Genomic DNA, 13286 nt, shown 5'->3' on the forward strand with positions numbered 1-13286 from the left:
TTTCCTTTCACAAATCCATCAATTTTCTGAGAGAGGCTGGTTGAGGGTCCAGCCTTGTAGGGTTCAATAGCCTGTGGGTTGGGGACACCCTAAAACACTCCTAGTACTTCTCTGACAAGTGGAGTAAAGGTCACTAGGCTCTGACCTACCTACTGTGAAGAAATTCCTATTCACTTTACTGCAAACAGGCCCAAATGTGCTGGGGCATTTTCGAGGTTGCAAAAGTCTTTGACCACACTAAACCTGCGTTCTGAGGGTGGGGTGTGTGTGTGGGAGTGTCATAGGGACATCACCAGTGCCCTCCCACATCTAACACTAAGATCCAGTTTGCAGCAGGCACAACATCCACAACAAACCCAGAAATAGACATCTAGTAGGACTAAACCAGGGCCCCCCAGCAACAGTGGATACACAAAAATTGCCTCAGCATCCTTTTCTCTCCCTTTCAAGAATGCAAATCTTTTATGTGTACTCCATAGACATACCTTTCATGCGGCATTTGTCATTGTGGTGTCAAGTGGAGGGGCACAGCCCCCACACTGCATATTCATTTTAACTCAAAAAGTCATCCCTGCCTATTCATTTGAACCTATTGTGTGCTCCTAGGTAGAATGTCACACCTCTTCCACACATCTTCCAGAGCTGACCACAGGTTGGAATTTGGCAGGGGCTAATGCTAATTAGCCTTCTGAACAGTCAGGTGGGTAAATGGTAACTTTTTAAAAGTTTTTAAAAATTCAACTTCACCATTGAATTGGTTTTTATCAACTATGAAAATCAGAGGTTTAACTCATTCTTCTAGCTGGTCCCATTTCCGAGACACAATATTAGTATTTTAATCTGTACACCGGTTTTCTTGAAATTAGCTTTTTAGGCCTTGCTATTTTGGATGTTTCTCTAATAATGTTTGTCCTCTCTTTGGAAAGATGGTAAGGGATTTTCCATCTATTTGCCTGCTCATCTTGCACCCTTAGTAATGCTGCGGCCTCTGCAGGTAAGGGCGATGGGGTTAGCTGGGGGCGGTTTCGAGAGACGACCAAGAGGGAAATTTAATTATTTATTACATTTTCCCTTGTGGTCGTCTCTCGAATTCCCCCTCAGCCGGCCCCACCGCTCTTACCTGAAGCTGCCACGGCTGCTTTACGGCTAACCATCACTCTTATTAACACATTATCGCTAATTCACTTCCAAACAGGTTCCCTTTAACCAATATTGCTTTCCTCGAATATCTTTCAATTAATCAACCCTTTCTTCAAATGTTGATAATAAGGAGATAGGGGAGCTCACCCCCTGTGATATCAGTCTTTCTTTTGAGCCCTTTGATTATAAAATTATAATTACCTTAAGTTCTCCTGGATCTTTATGCAAATGGTTTCACGTAACAACTGCGTAACACTTTCATTTTCTCAATTCGGTTCCAACCATATGTTTAATTTTCCAGTAATTTCAATTACTTTCTCTTCTTTTCCAAAATAGTCAAATTTCTTCTCACCTAGTAACACTTGTCTCTGAACTATTTTATTCCAGTATACTTCAGATGTGCTGTGTCTACTTTTGGTATCACCTACTAAGATCACAACTATATTAGCTAAATATTATTTTAACTAACACCGAGTACCACAAGACTATTCATTTCCATCCTTTAAAAAGCCTCAGGCCTGTGAGTCATCAGGGGTCAAAACCTGTGCTGGCTGAGCTATCAATTTATTATCCTGAAGCACAATGAAGGGTTTCAATAGGGGATGTAAAAGGACAATAATTTGAAACCACTTGGATGAATGTATTTTTGTAATCACATATGACTTGTTGGTATGTTTGATTTACTTAAGGATACTAAACTAATATAGAGTCATTGTCGACATCTTTAAGTTAGCATGCGCCTGGTAGCCATGATGCTGCTTTTGCACACAACACTACATGTCTTTATTTATGCAAGACTCTGTTTATGCCTTTCACATGAGAACTCTCTGCTGTGCTCGTTTTCAGGCCCTAGCACTTAGACAAAACATACAAATGCGGATATTTTTGTTGGAGACTTGTACTTTGATATTATGGGGATGCATTTTTAGGTGATACACACTTGGAGAGGGATCTTGCCATAGAGAAGAGCAACACGCACCTGTGATGTAGAAATACGATCTATGGCCTGAGGTATGGGGTCTTCTGACAAAGCCCAGAGATCTTCTATTATATAATAAAGCTTCTTCTTACCAAGTGGAGGGTGGTTAGGCTGTATAGTCCTTTTTCCATTGTCTTTATAAGATGACATCTCCCTTTATGATATATGGCCTTGCTGCAATGCTAACTGTATTGATAATATTAATTTTGCTGCTGTTTGTGACTCATATACTGCATTTTAGAGCATGTCAGTTAAAATAAATATTTTAAACTATTTTCGTGACTCTGTCAGATCTTATTGTGTACAAGTACGAGAGTGTGAGCGAAAAGGTGTGTCTTGTTACCGCGATTCCTGAGAGTGTTATGTTCTGGGGTGTCTAATCATTGGTTTCTCTGTTGTGAGTAGGAGAGCTAGTGAGGCACTATAGTAGTCGGTCCTAGGTTCGTGGGCACTAAGGCGGTAGGAAGGCTTAGCTCCTATACACCGAGGTCCATAATTCTGCGCATAGTTATGTTTATGGGCAGAATCCATGAAACATGGTGCCACCAACGTTTGGTCTGATACTTATTCGCGAGACCCCTGAGAAGTTCTTGTGCTTGTCCATAATACCCTCTTGCAATTACGGGAGCCGTCTGTGGTGCGAGAGATTCACCTCCTATATTAAAAATTATAGGTTTTTCAAGCTTGGATTTAAAAGGTTTCGTTTTTGTTCTTTAAATACCCAGTGTTTCGCTACTGATTTTTCCTTCTTTTCCTCTCTGTTTCAATAATGGCTATTGCTATTGCTGCTCATAATCGCGCAGCTCTAACTGCTCATTTGACTCAACATGGAGTCCCGGCAATGGGAGCAGACATTATATTTGTGGTTGAAGCGAACAAAGCTTTTCGCTTCAAGGTTTTTTACTCTTGGGTTAAGTTTCCGGCGGTGGATGGGAATGATAATTTCTTTCATGAATATGAACATGCCGCGGTCCCCCGGGATTATCGATCTTATAGGTTACTTGAAGTTCCGTTGTCAGCTTGGGAGCACACCATCTGGTTTAATGGTGCCCTACCTCACACTGCTACAGTGGTCCCTTTAGGCCCTTTATCAGTCGACGGGGCCACATGGCGGGATTTGCACAACACCCAAATTATCATGGTGTTACACACGTAGAGCTGAGTCAATTACATGGATCTTTAGTTCACATACCCAGAAGCGTGAAACAATATATATCTCGCACTGTCCAGGCGGCTCTCACTGGAGCCCCTCCTCAGCAACCAGGAGATGGAGGAATGGTAATTAGCCCAATCATGACTAATTCAGTGACGGGAAAGAGTCCTCAAAATAGAGATAATTTGCCGTTCTGGTTCGTCGAGCGATTTGAGCAACTCAAAGCTGTATTTCCCAATATTACTCCTTTAGATAAACACAGGATCCTTACAATGAGTTTACCAGAAGGTCTTATTCCCACTTTAGCAGACTGCACCACTTTGGTGAAGGTGTTTGCGGTGCTGTATTCTCTATGCTTTCCACCCCCTCCATGACAGTGATTCTGACAGTTCTTCAAAAGGTTCAGGAGGAACAGGGGGCGGAACCCACCCTGGAGTTGGGGATGAGACTGGTTGGGGTATTCCCTATAGTTTCTGATGTGATACTGACCAATATAAAAGGAGAAGTGGTTGGTTTGCAAGTCCGCGCCTTGAGGCAGTAGCTGACATGGATAAACAACACAAATTGCCTATCATTATCGCTAAGGTGTATAAATCATTAGGGCGTAATATTTTGGGGATTAAACCTTTTACTCAACCGCTGAATAAACCCACTCCTGAAAAGGAGGGGCACCCATTCTTTCCTAAAAAGAACTCGAACAAGAATAAACAACAGCAGCAGCAACAGCAGAAGCAAGGTTCGCGTGCTGGTTCACTGACACTGAATGCTTCTGAGCATAGGTATGATTTGTGTAACCGCTCTAAGATTAAGACACCAGAGAGGTTTCAGGTTCCTGATAAACGCTCTCCTCATTCCTCGCCGGACTCGTCTGATCAATAGTCTGGTGGAGGGGAGCATCCAGATCGCAGTCAAGGCGGTCCACGCAACAACAACGTGATCCGCCACTCCAGTTTGACATGAAGGCCAAACCGGAGGGACAACATCCATATCATGCCCCGTTTCAAAAGAAAAAAGTTGCCTCTTTAACAGTGAAGTATGCCTCAGACGGTGACAACCCTGCTCCTCGATTGGAGATGGGCTGTGACACTCCTCAACAGCACGGTGGAAGTTATCATAGTACGGAAGGTCCGCCATCCTTGTCTGGAGGTCCTCCAAATTGAAGGTGATATACAATGTACAATTAAGGGTATCTTTTGGGATAACCTTACCGCATCATATGAAATTTTGTTTGATGAGGCGGATTGGCCTCCTCCATTTGTTTTGACTTGTTCCCGAGGTGAGGATGTGATACTTCGGAGTTTTTCGCATTATGTCTCTGAAGAGACTAAACTGGCTTATGCATCGGAATGGGCTTTAGCTCTAGTGCCGGCTGTGTACCGCAATCAAGTGGGCTTGGATAGAGATTCACCGGCACATGAGATTCCTTTGCGATCAATGCCACAGCCTCAGGCACAATATCCAATCAGACGGGAGAAGTAAGCGTCCGTTAGTGACATTTTGACCCAGTTGGAATATCAGGCTGTAATTAAACCTGGTGTTCCATGAATGAATAATCCTTTTTTTCTGATATCGAAACCGAATGATTCATATCGTATAGTTTTTGATTATAGTAATGGAAACGGTCATGTTCGTACGTTTGCCGTACAGAACACACACAGATCTGCATAATTAAATAACATTGTCCAAAAAAAGTATAAAACCACTTTAGATATTTCCAATGGTTTTTACAGTCACAATTTGGCTCCTGAGAGCCGAGACTGGACCGCATTTACTGCGGTTGTCAATCAGAAAAGATTTACAAGATTTCTCATGGGCTATAAGAATACCCATGATGCGTTGGCTGTGCGTGTTGCGTCACTTTTACACACCATTGATCCTGATGCTTTCTCTTACGTCAATGATATTTATTTGACTGATGACAAATTGATACTGCATCTGGTGCATGTTGACCGAATCATATTGTCCTTTGCAGACTTAGGGTACAAATGTAATTTTGCTAAGTCTCAAATCGCCTATTTGGTGGTTCTCTTTTTACGTTAGGAACTCAATAATGAAGGGAGGGGCTTAGCCCTCCACTTTCAGGAGATATGTGCTCAGTTACAGCCTCCTTCTACTCTTAAAAAGTTTCAATCTTTGGTGGGTTTCTTGAATTTCGGCAGGACATACATTCCTGATTATGCTTAGCACATCAAACCGCTATACACGTTGATAAACCCTCTTTTTTGTCTTCCAGCCGGTATCCGGATCATACAGAAATTCTTCGGTCTTTGCAGTCTGATCTGCTTGCGACCAACTTCTTGTTAACTTGTGACAACACAACTAACTTAGTCATACGGATTGTACTTGGTACAGTAGATTTCACTTACGTGACATTCAATGAGGGGGATACCATCTCCATTGCCTACAAATCGCATTTGTACACATCAGCAGAGATGCGTTTTTCCCCCATTGAGAAACTTCTTACAGCAGTACAGATGGCGATCCTGAAGGAGCGCTCTTTGGTTCAGGGGAAATGCATTTTTATGGTATCGCCTTTGCCTACTCTAGAGGCGGTTACAAAGTCGACCATACCGAATTCTAAGGCCTTACACCCGCGTTGAATTCAGTAGGCGAGTTCTTTGACATTGGCTGATGTCACTTTTATCTCTGATCCATCCTTGCAGACACAGGAGTTTTCACAGTATGAACAGGTGCATCCTGCGCCGCAGTTTTTACTTCCTCTTGACCAATACAAATGTACAGTTTATGCCGACGGATCTGTAAAGCCAGCCATTGGTTCCAAATCTGCTTACTCGGCAGCCTGTTCTATTGCGGCGGGCTCTATGATTGACGGTGAGTTTAAGTCTTCCTTAGTCCACACACAGTCTCTTGGTGACTGCACGGCTCAGTTGGCTGAACTGCGGGCTTTAGTATTGGCTCTCAGATTTGCTGATCCAGATGTACCTACACTGATAGTGTGAGATTTGTATGATGCACGCGGCTGCACTTGGAGTGTTGGCATGTTGGAATACCTGTGAGGCTGCCCAGCGCCTCTTGCAGGAGAGTTTCATCAAATATCACACAAGTTGCCCGATTCTACTGCTGGATGCACTGGATTACGAGGAACATGAATGTTCATTCGCTCTGCTGAAATGGATGGCATCCCTCTTTTATCTTAAGGACAATGATGCCCTTTTGGAGCACCTTAAATTCTGCAGCACACATATGAAGAGGAAAATGCCTCATGCTTTTTTTATCTGCAGGAAGTTGCCCCTTCCTGCACAAAAGCAATGCTCCTTACAACACAGGCACCTATGCACCAGGCTGCAGGAATGCACTGTATTCTTTCAAATACAGTGCATTCCTCCCCTTTCTCTGTCATGCAGCACAGCAAGGTCAATTGTGCTCTGCGTGACTTTGCCATAAATATGGCCCTAATTAGTAGAATATTGAAAACACATAATGCCATACTTCTTTCTGGTACTTGTATTGTAAATATTAATTGTAAACACATTTAGAGCATGGTATAGTGTGTGGAAAATATTTATATTTTATTTTTACATACTCACTTACTTTGTGTTAGAGCACATTTTGTCTTTAATACATTGTCATATAGTCTCTCCAATCAAAAATCTTTCCAAACAAGAATCATTTCTGAGCACGTCTTTCTTTACAAGTTTAAGTTTTCAAAAGTATATTCCCACATTGAAAGGCATACACATTCAATCCATTGGATATTCCTCCTTCCCCTTGCAAGTCAAGTACACAGCTGATCTGCTCTACTTCCAAAGATGCTGCCACTTTGGGGAAGCTTGCTTGGTTTCAGTCCATGTACAGAACCAGCTGCACTTGACAAGGTAGCTTTCAGTGCTGCTGTCCATAGTATCTTCGTCTATGTATGAGTGAGGTTTGCACCTGATGTTTCCCGTTCTGGTTGTGGAATGCTTGAAAGCCTGACCCATCTTCCTTATGTCAGGGAGACTTGCAGCGCTGTTCCCCTCAGCAGTTTGTTGTGTGTTGAAGGGAACTTGCAAACTTCATCCATTATGCACCTGGCCATGTGTTTGTCTGAGACAAGCTTTCACCCGTGATGCCTGTTCTTTTTGTGACGTACACTACTGCTGCCTAGGCTGTGAAATAGATGTTTGCTCTACTGCTGTCTGTATTGCGCCTGTTCTGCATGTGAGAGAAGCTTGCACTGCGGCTTCTGAAAATATGTTCGCACCGGAAGGGGCTGGGGGAGGAACAATAGTTTTTAATATGGAACTGCCTGGGAACTAGCCTTAGAGGGCGTTACATCAGTTGAAAGAAATAGTAGTAAATTCAAGTTCTTTTCTGAAAGGGGGTCCCAAAATATGTTTGGCCCAAGGCCCCCAGAATCCTTAAGGTATCCCTGGCTCCCACACCGATAGAATGGCGTTTTGGCTTCAGTGTGGTCCACCACCAGCCATTTATGATAGATTTGATGCTCGGTTCTGTTTTAGGACAGTTTTCAACTCAAAAACACTTGCGCACAGAATGGTGGTTTCTTAATAATATTTTTCTACCATTATTAATTTGCTCGATCCGATCCAACCCTTGACCTTAGGGTAGGTCGCTCCCCTGCCCCCGCAGCGCCACCAGTGCTTGCCTGCCTCCTTTTGTGCGATTCTGTGTGATTCTGACTGCTGCTCCCTTTTTTCCTTGTTCCCCGAGTGCGTGCCCGGCTGTTGTTGTGAGTGCTGCCCCCTTTTTTTTCCTTGTTCCCCGAGTGCGTGCCCGGCTGTTGTTGTGAGTGCTGCCCCCTTTTTTTCCTTGTTTCCCGAGTGCGTGCCCCCCAGAGTGCCTGGTTGTTGTTGTGCCCCCCTTTTGTGCCCGGTTCCCCTTTTGCTTCGTTTCTCTCGCTTCTCGTCTTTTTTCGCTTTTTTGCCCTCGCCGCTTTTCCTGCCGTTTTTTCCCCCGCCTACCCTCCCGCCGCCCGCCTCCCAGCTGACCCCTCCTCCCCCATATATGGCGGCCGCTGCGAGACCGCGCAGGGGACGTGGGCAGCGGGCGCGCCGCTGGCGCGCCGAAGGCGTCCACGCCTGGACCGCACCCAGCGCCATGACCCCTGGCCCCCGCGACCCACACCTCCCACGCCTGACCTATGACACCGCCGCCCTGACCAAACTCAACCCCGGCAGAGCGCCGGGCTTCTGCCACACCACCCCAAGACGAACCCACGGTCTTTTTACCTGCCGCAACTGCCGATTCACCTGCCTACGGACCCCCAACGCACCCCACAAGAACAACACCCCCGGACACAACCTCAAGTGCATCCTGATCAACACGCGATCCGTCCACAGACACGCCATCGAACTGTGGAACCTCATCGACTCAACAGCCCCGGACATCGCCTTCCTCACTGAGACCTGGATGAACCCCTCCTCGGCACCCGACATCGCCATAGCCATGCCTGACGAATACAAAATCATCAGGAAAGACCGCACCAACCGCACCGGAGGCGGCATCGCCATCGTCCACAAGAGCTCCATCCGCATCACAACCAACACCGACCACACACTCTCCGACGCTGAACAACTCCACTTCCAAATCCACAGCGACCCCAAAACCACCCTCAGAGGAACCCTCATCTACAGACCCCCCGGACAACGCACCAATTTCAGCGAAGATATCGCAGACTTCGTCAGCCCACACGCCCTCCCCTCCGCCGACTACATCCTCCTGGGAGACCTCAACTTCCACCTGGAGAACTACAACGACAACAACACCACCACCCTTCTGGACAACCTCTCCAACCTCGGACTCAAGCAACTGGTCAACACCCCCACCCACTACGCCGGACACACGCTCGACCCCATCTTCTCCTCCAGCAAACACATCTCCTTCAACCACACCACCAAACTCTCCTTGACGGACCACAGCTGCGTCCACTTCAGCTACAGGAAAACCACAACCCACCACCACGCTCAACAACCACCGAGAAGACAATGGAACCGAATCACCGCCAACCAACTCATATCAGCTCTCTCCCAGAACCCGCCCACCAGCACCTCAGACCCCAACGAAGCAGCCAACAACCTCACGAGCTGGATCTCCGACTGCGCCAACATCCTGGCTCCCCTGAAGACCTGAGCGAACGGAGCCAACCACAAAAGAAGCTCCTGGTTTAACTCCACCCTCAAGGACTCCAAAAAACGATGCCGCACCTTCGAGAAAACCTGGCGCCTTGACCAGACCGACAAGAACATGTCAGCCCTCAAAAACGCCACCCGTAAACACCACCAACTCCTCCGCGCCACAAGAAAATCTTCCTTCAAAGACAGACTTGACAACAACTCCCACAACAGCAAAGAACTTTTCGGCATCGTCAGAGAACTCTCCAACCCCGACGCCGAAAACAACGCCATCACCTCCTCACAAGACCTCTGCGACTCCCTCGCAGCCTTCTTCCACCACAAAATCACCGACATCTACAACAGCTTCACCACAACAAACGCGAACCCACCACCAGAACCCACCCCCCACAGCACCACCATCCACGCCTGAAACCTGATCACCACCGAGGAAACCACCCGCACGATGAACTCCATCCACTCAGGATCACCCGCCGACCCATGCCCCCACCACATCTTCGACAAAGCCGACAACATCATCGCCCCCCCATCTCCGAGACGTCATCAACACATCCTTCACCACCGCCACCTTCCCCGAGAGCTGGAAACACGCCGAACTCAACGCCCTCCTCAAGAAGCCGACAGCAGACCCCACAGACCTCAAGAACTTCCGACCCATCTCTCTCCTCCCGTTCCCAGAAAAGGTTATTGAGAAAACCGACAACACTCAACTGACTACCTTCCTCGAAACCAACGAATCACTCGACCCCTCGCAGTTCGGTTTCAGGGCCAACCACAGCACCGAGACCGCCCTCATCGCAGCCACGGACGACATCAGATCCCTGACCGACAAGGGAGAGACCGTGGCCCTCATACTCCTTGACCTCTCCGCAGCCTTCGACATGGTATGCCACCGCACCCTGATACAGCGCCTCAACAACGCCGGCATCCGAGGCAAGGCCTTGGACTGGATCACCTCGTTCCTCGCCGGAAGAACTCAGAGAGTCCGCCTCCCCCCCTTCAGATCAACAGCGACCAAGGTCATCTGCGGCGTCCCACAAGGATCCTCCCTCAGCCCTACCCTCTTCAACATCTACATGACGCCCCTGGCAAACATCGCATGCAAACACGGACTCAACCTCTTCTCCTACGCAGACGACACTCAACTCATCCTCTCCCTCACCAACGACCCTTCCTCTGCTAGAACCAGACTACACGAAGGAATGAAGGAAGTAGCGGACTGGATGACGGACAGCCGGCTTAAACTCAACACCGACAAGACGGAAGTCCTCATCCTAGGCCCTACTCCCACCGCATGGGACAACTCCTGGTGCCCCCCCGCCCTAGGCAGCACTCCCCAACCCACCGACCACGCCCGCAACATGGGCTTCATCCTAGACTCCTCCCTCTCCATGACCAGACAAGTCAACGCAGTCACATCAGCATGCTTCAACACCCTTTGCATGCTCCGCAAGATCTTCCACTGGATCCCCACCGACACAAGGAAGACCGTCACCCACGCCCTCATCACCAGCCGCCTGGACTACGGCAACACCCTCTACGCCGGCACCACGATCAAACTACAGAAGAAACTCCAAGGAATCCAGAACGCCGCCGCACGCCTCATCCTGGACGTCCCGAGCCACCACCACATCTCCGGACAACTGGAAAAGCTTCACTGGCTCCCAGTCAGCAAGAGGATCACGTTCAGACTCCTCACCCATGCACACAAAGCCCTTCACAACCAAGGACCCAAACTCATCAACCACCGCGTCTCCTTCTACATACCCACCTGCACCCTGCGATCGACCGGACAAGCCCTGGCAGCCGTCCCCCGCATCCGCAAAGCCACCGCCGGAGGCAAATCTTTTTCCTACCTCGCAGTGAAGACCTGGAACTCTCTCCCCAGCCATCTCCGATAAACACAGGACCACCTCTCCTTCAGAAGGCAGCTCAAGACCTGGCTGTACGAGCAATAACCCCCTCCCCCCTAGCGCCTTGAGACCCTTACGGGTGAGTAGCGCGCTTTATAAATGCCAATGATTGATTGATTGATTGATCCATCGTAATACCATGCAAGATATTGTTTCTTTACTGTAAGCAAAGGCAGGAATCCTGAGTTTTCCAAATACACAGAGCAGTGTCAGTAGCATTCCTGGCGCATTCTTACTTGGAGCTTATTCCACTCCTAACATTCAGATGGCTTAAGGCCTTGTCATAGGAAACATGCTTCGTCAAAGATTGTTTGAAATTAAAAGGCCGCCTTGAGACGTGCTTTTGTTATTGTCTGTGTAAATACAATGCTTTCTCAAGTTTGGAAGCGCTACTACTGGGACTCGGTTTTGTTTTTGCAGAAATTTATGTTGACAATGTCCTTCGCTTGAAAGTCAGAGAGTCACAGAAATGCTTCCTGACAGTGATGGATAGTTCCAGAGAACGCACATTTCCAGGGGAATGCCCTTCAGAGGTGAGGCAACGACCTGATAGTTTCTGTTGATTTTGAAAGATGGATTGCACCGCATGTAAATATCTAATAAATGAATTAGTTCCACACAGAAATTTAACAGCAGTGCTTGAAGCATAACAGGCCCACAGCAAAAGGAAGGCTCAAACACAAAATGGAAACAAATTCAAATCAGGTTGAGAAAAACAGGGAATTTCCATTTCTCCAATTATTATGCTGTATCATATCCTTAATAAGGCACGCATACAGAGAAGACATTAAACATTTAAATGCACGGTATGTGCATACATGCTAATCAGTCAGGTGCTCAGGAGGCATTCAAACTGAAGGAATGCACAATGTAATTTTCGTTGCATATAGAGACGTGATGTCCTGCTCCGTGGGTTTTACATACTGCTGTCTCTATTTGATTTATTTTAACTGGTTGTGCACTATAGGTTTCTGAAAATGGACCGAGATGCCGCCATAGCATATTTGTGCATGGTGACCAATCTGCAGGTCGCTTTATGAGAGTACAAATGAATAAACAATTGAAGGATGCTGTTCAACCACAATCTGGTTACCATTTAAAAAAAAAACCTCAGCTGTGCCATTGAGTTTATTGTCAAAGCCAACCCGCCTCTTGGGCAGTAGTTGTTTCACTGCCGAAAGTGTGTCACACCCGCCTGCCATGTGAGCATCTCCAACTGTGATGGGCAGTCTTTCAGCAGGAGAGCAGAGGTCATGCCCTTTTCTGAACTCACAGGCCAGCCCTTTGTATGAAAAACTATTCATAAAGTAACAACCTACCCCAAGAAAGTTGTAAGAGCATTAATAAAGAAAACTCGAATTAACAGCTCTTTTTTATTTAATTTTCCAACTAGTCTTCAATCTTCATTTAGAGTGATGCAGGAGGACTTCAGGGCAGTTAATATGTGCTGCAAGTGAGTTGAAGCAATTCTTTACATTTCCCACTGCTGTTCACCCGTCTGTGGCAATATGTAAACCAAGTAAATGTACATTCTACTCTATGTGTATTACTGAATGGCAAAATACTATGCTAGAATTCAATTCCTGTTCTGGGCATCAGCACCGCACTCAGCAGCCACCTTTACATGAGGACAACTGTATAAAAAAAAGGTATTTTGTGAAGGAGAAGGGTTGGGTGCAAAGAAAACATGTAACAAAGTTACTTTTAAATGTAAATTTTACTATACAGAGGAGCCTAAAGCTGTATCCAAAGAAAGCTTCACTGGGTAGATATTTTGTCAGTCGTCCTAGTAAAGTGTTTGAATAACAGGAAACAGCTCCCAGTGGGAGAAAGTGCCTTACCATTACTGATGCTTCACAGCATGGCTTTGGGTGCACTGAGTGGTGTCTCTCAGTATGTCCTTCCTCCGAGGAGTTGCTAGGGCTTGGGCCTTGAGCGGAAGATGGATAGACGTCCTCAGCGTTGGTTCAATATTGTTAGAATACATGGAGGAAAGGATTTATGGA

Source organism: Triturus cristatus, chromosome 5_2, assembly GCF_964204655.1.
Source record: "Triturus cristatus chromosome 5_2, aTriCri1.1, whole genome shotgun sequence".
NCBI classification, from domain to species: domain Eukaryota; kingdom Metazoa; phylum Chordata; class Amphibia; order Caudata; family Salamandridae; genus Triturus; species Triturus cristatus.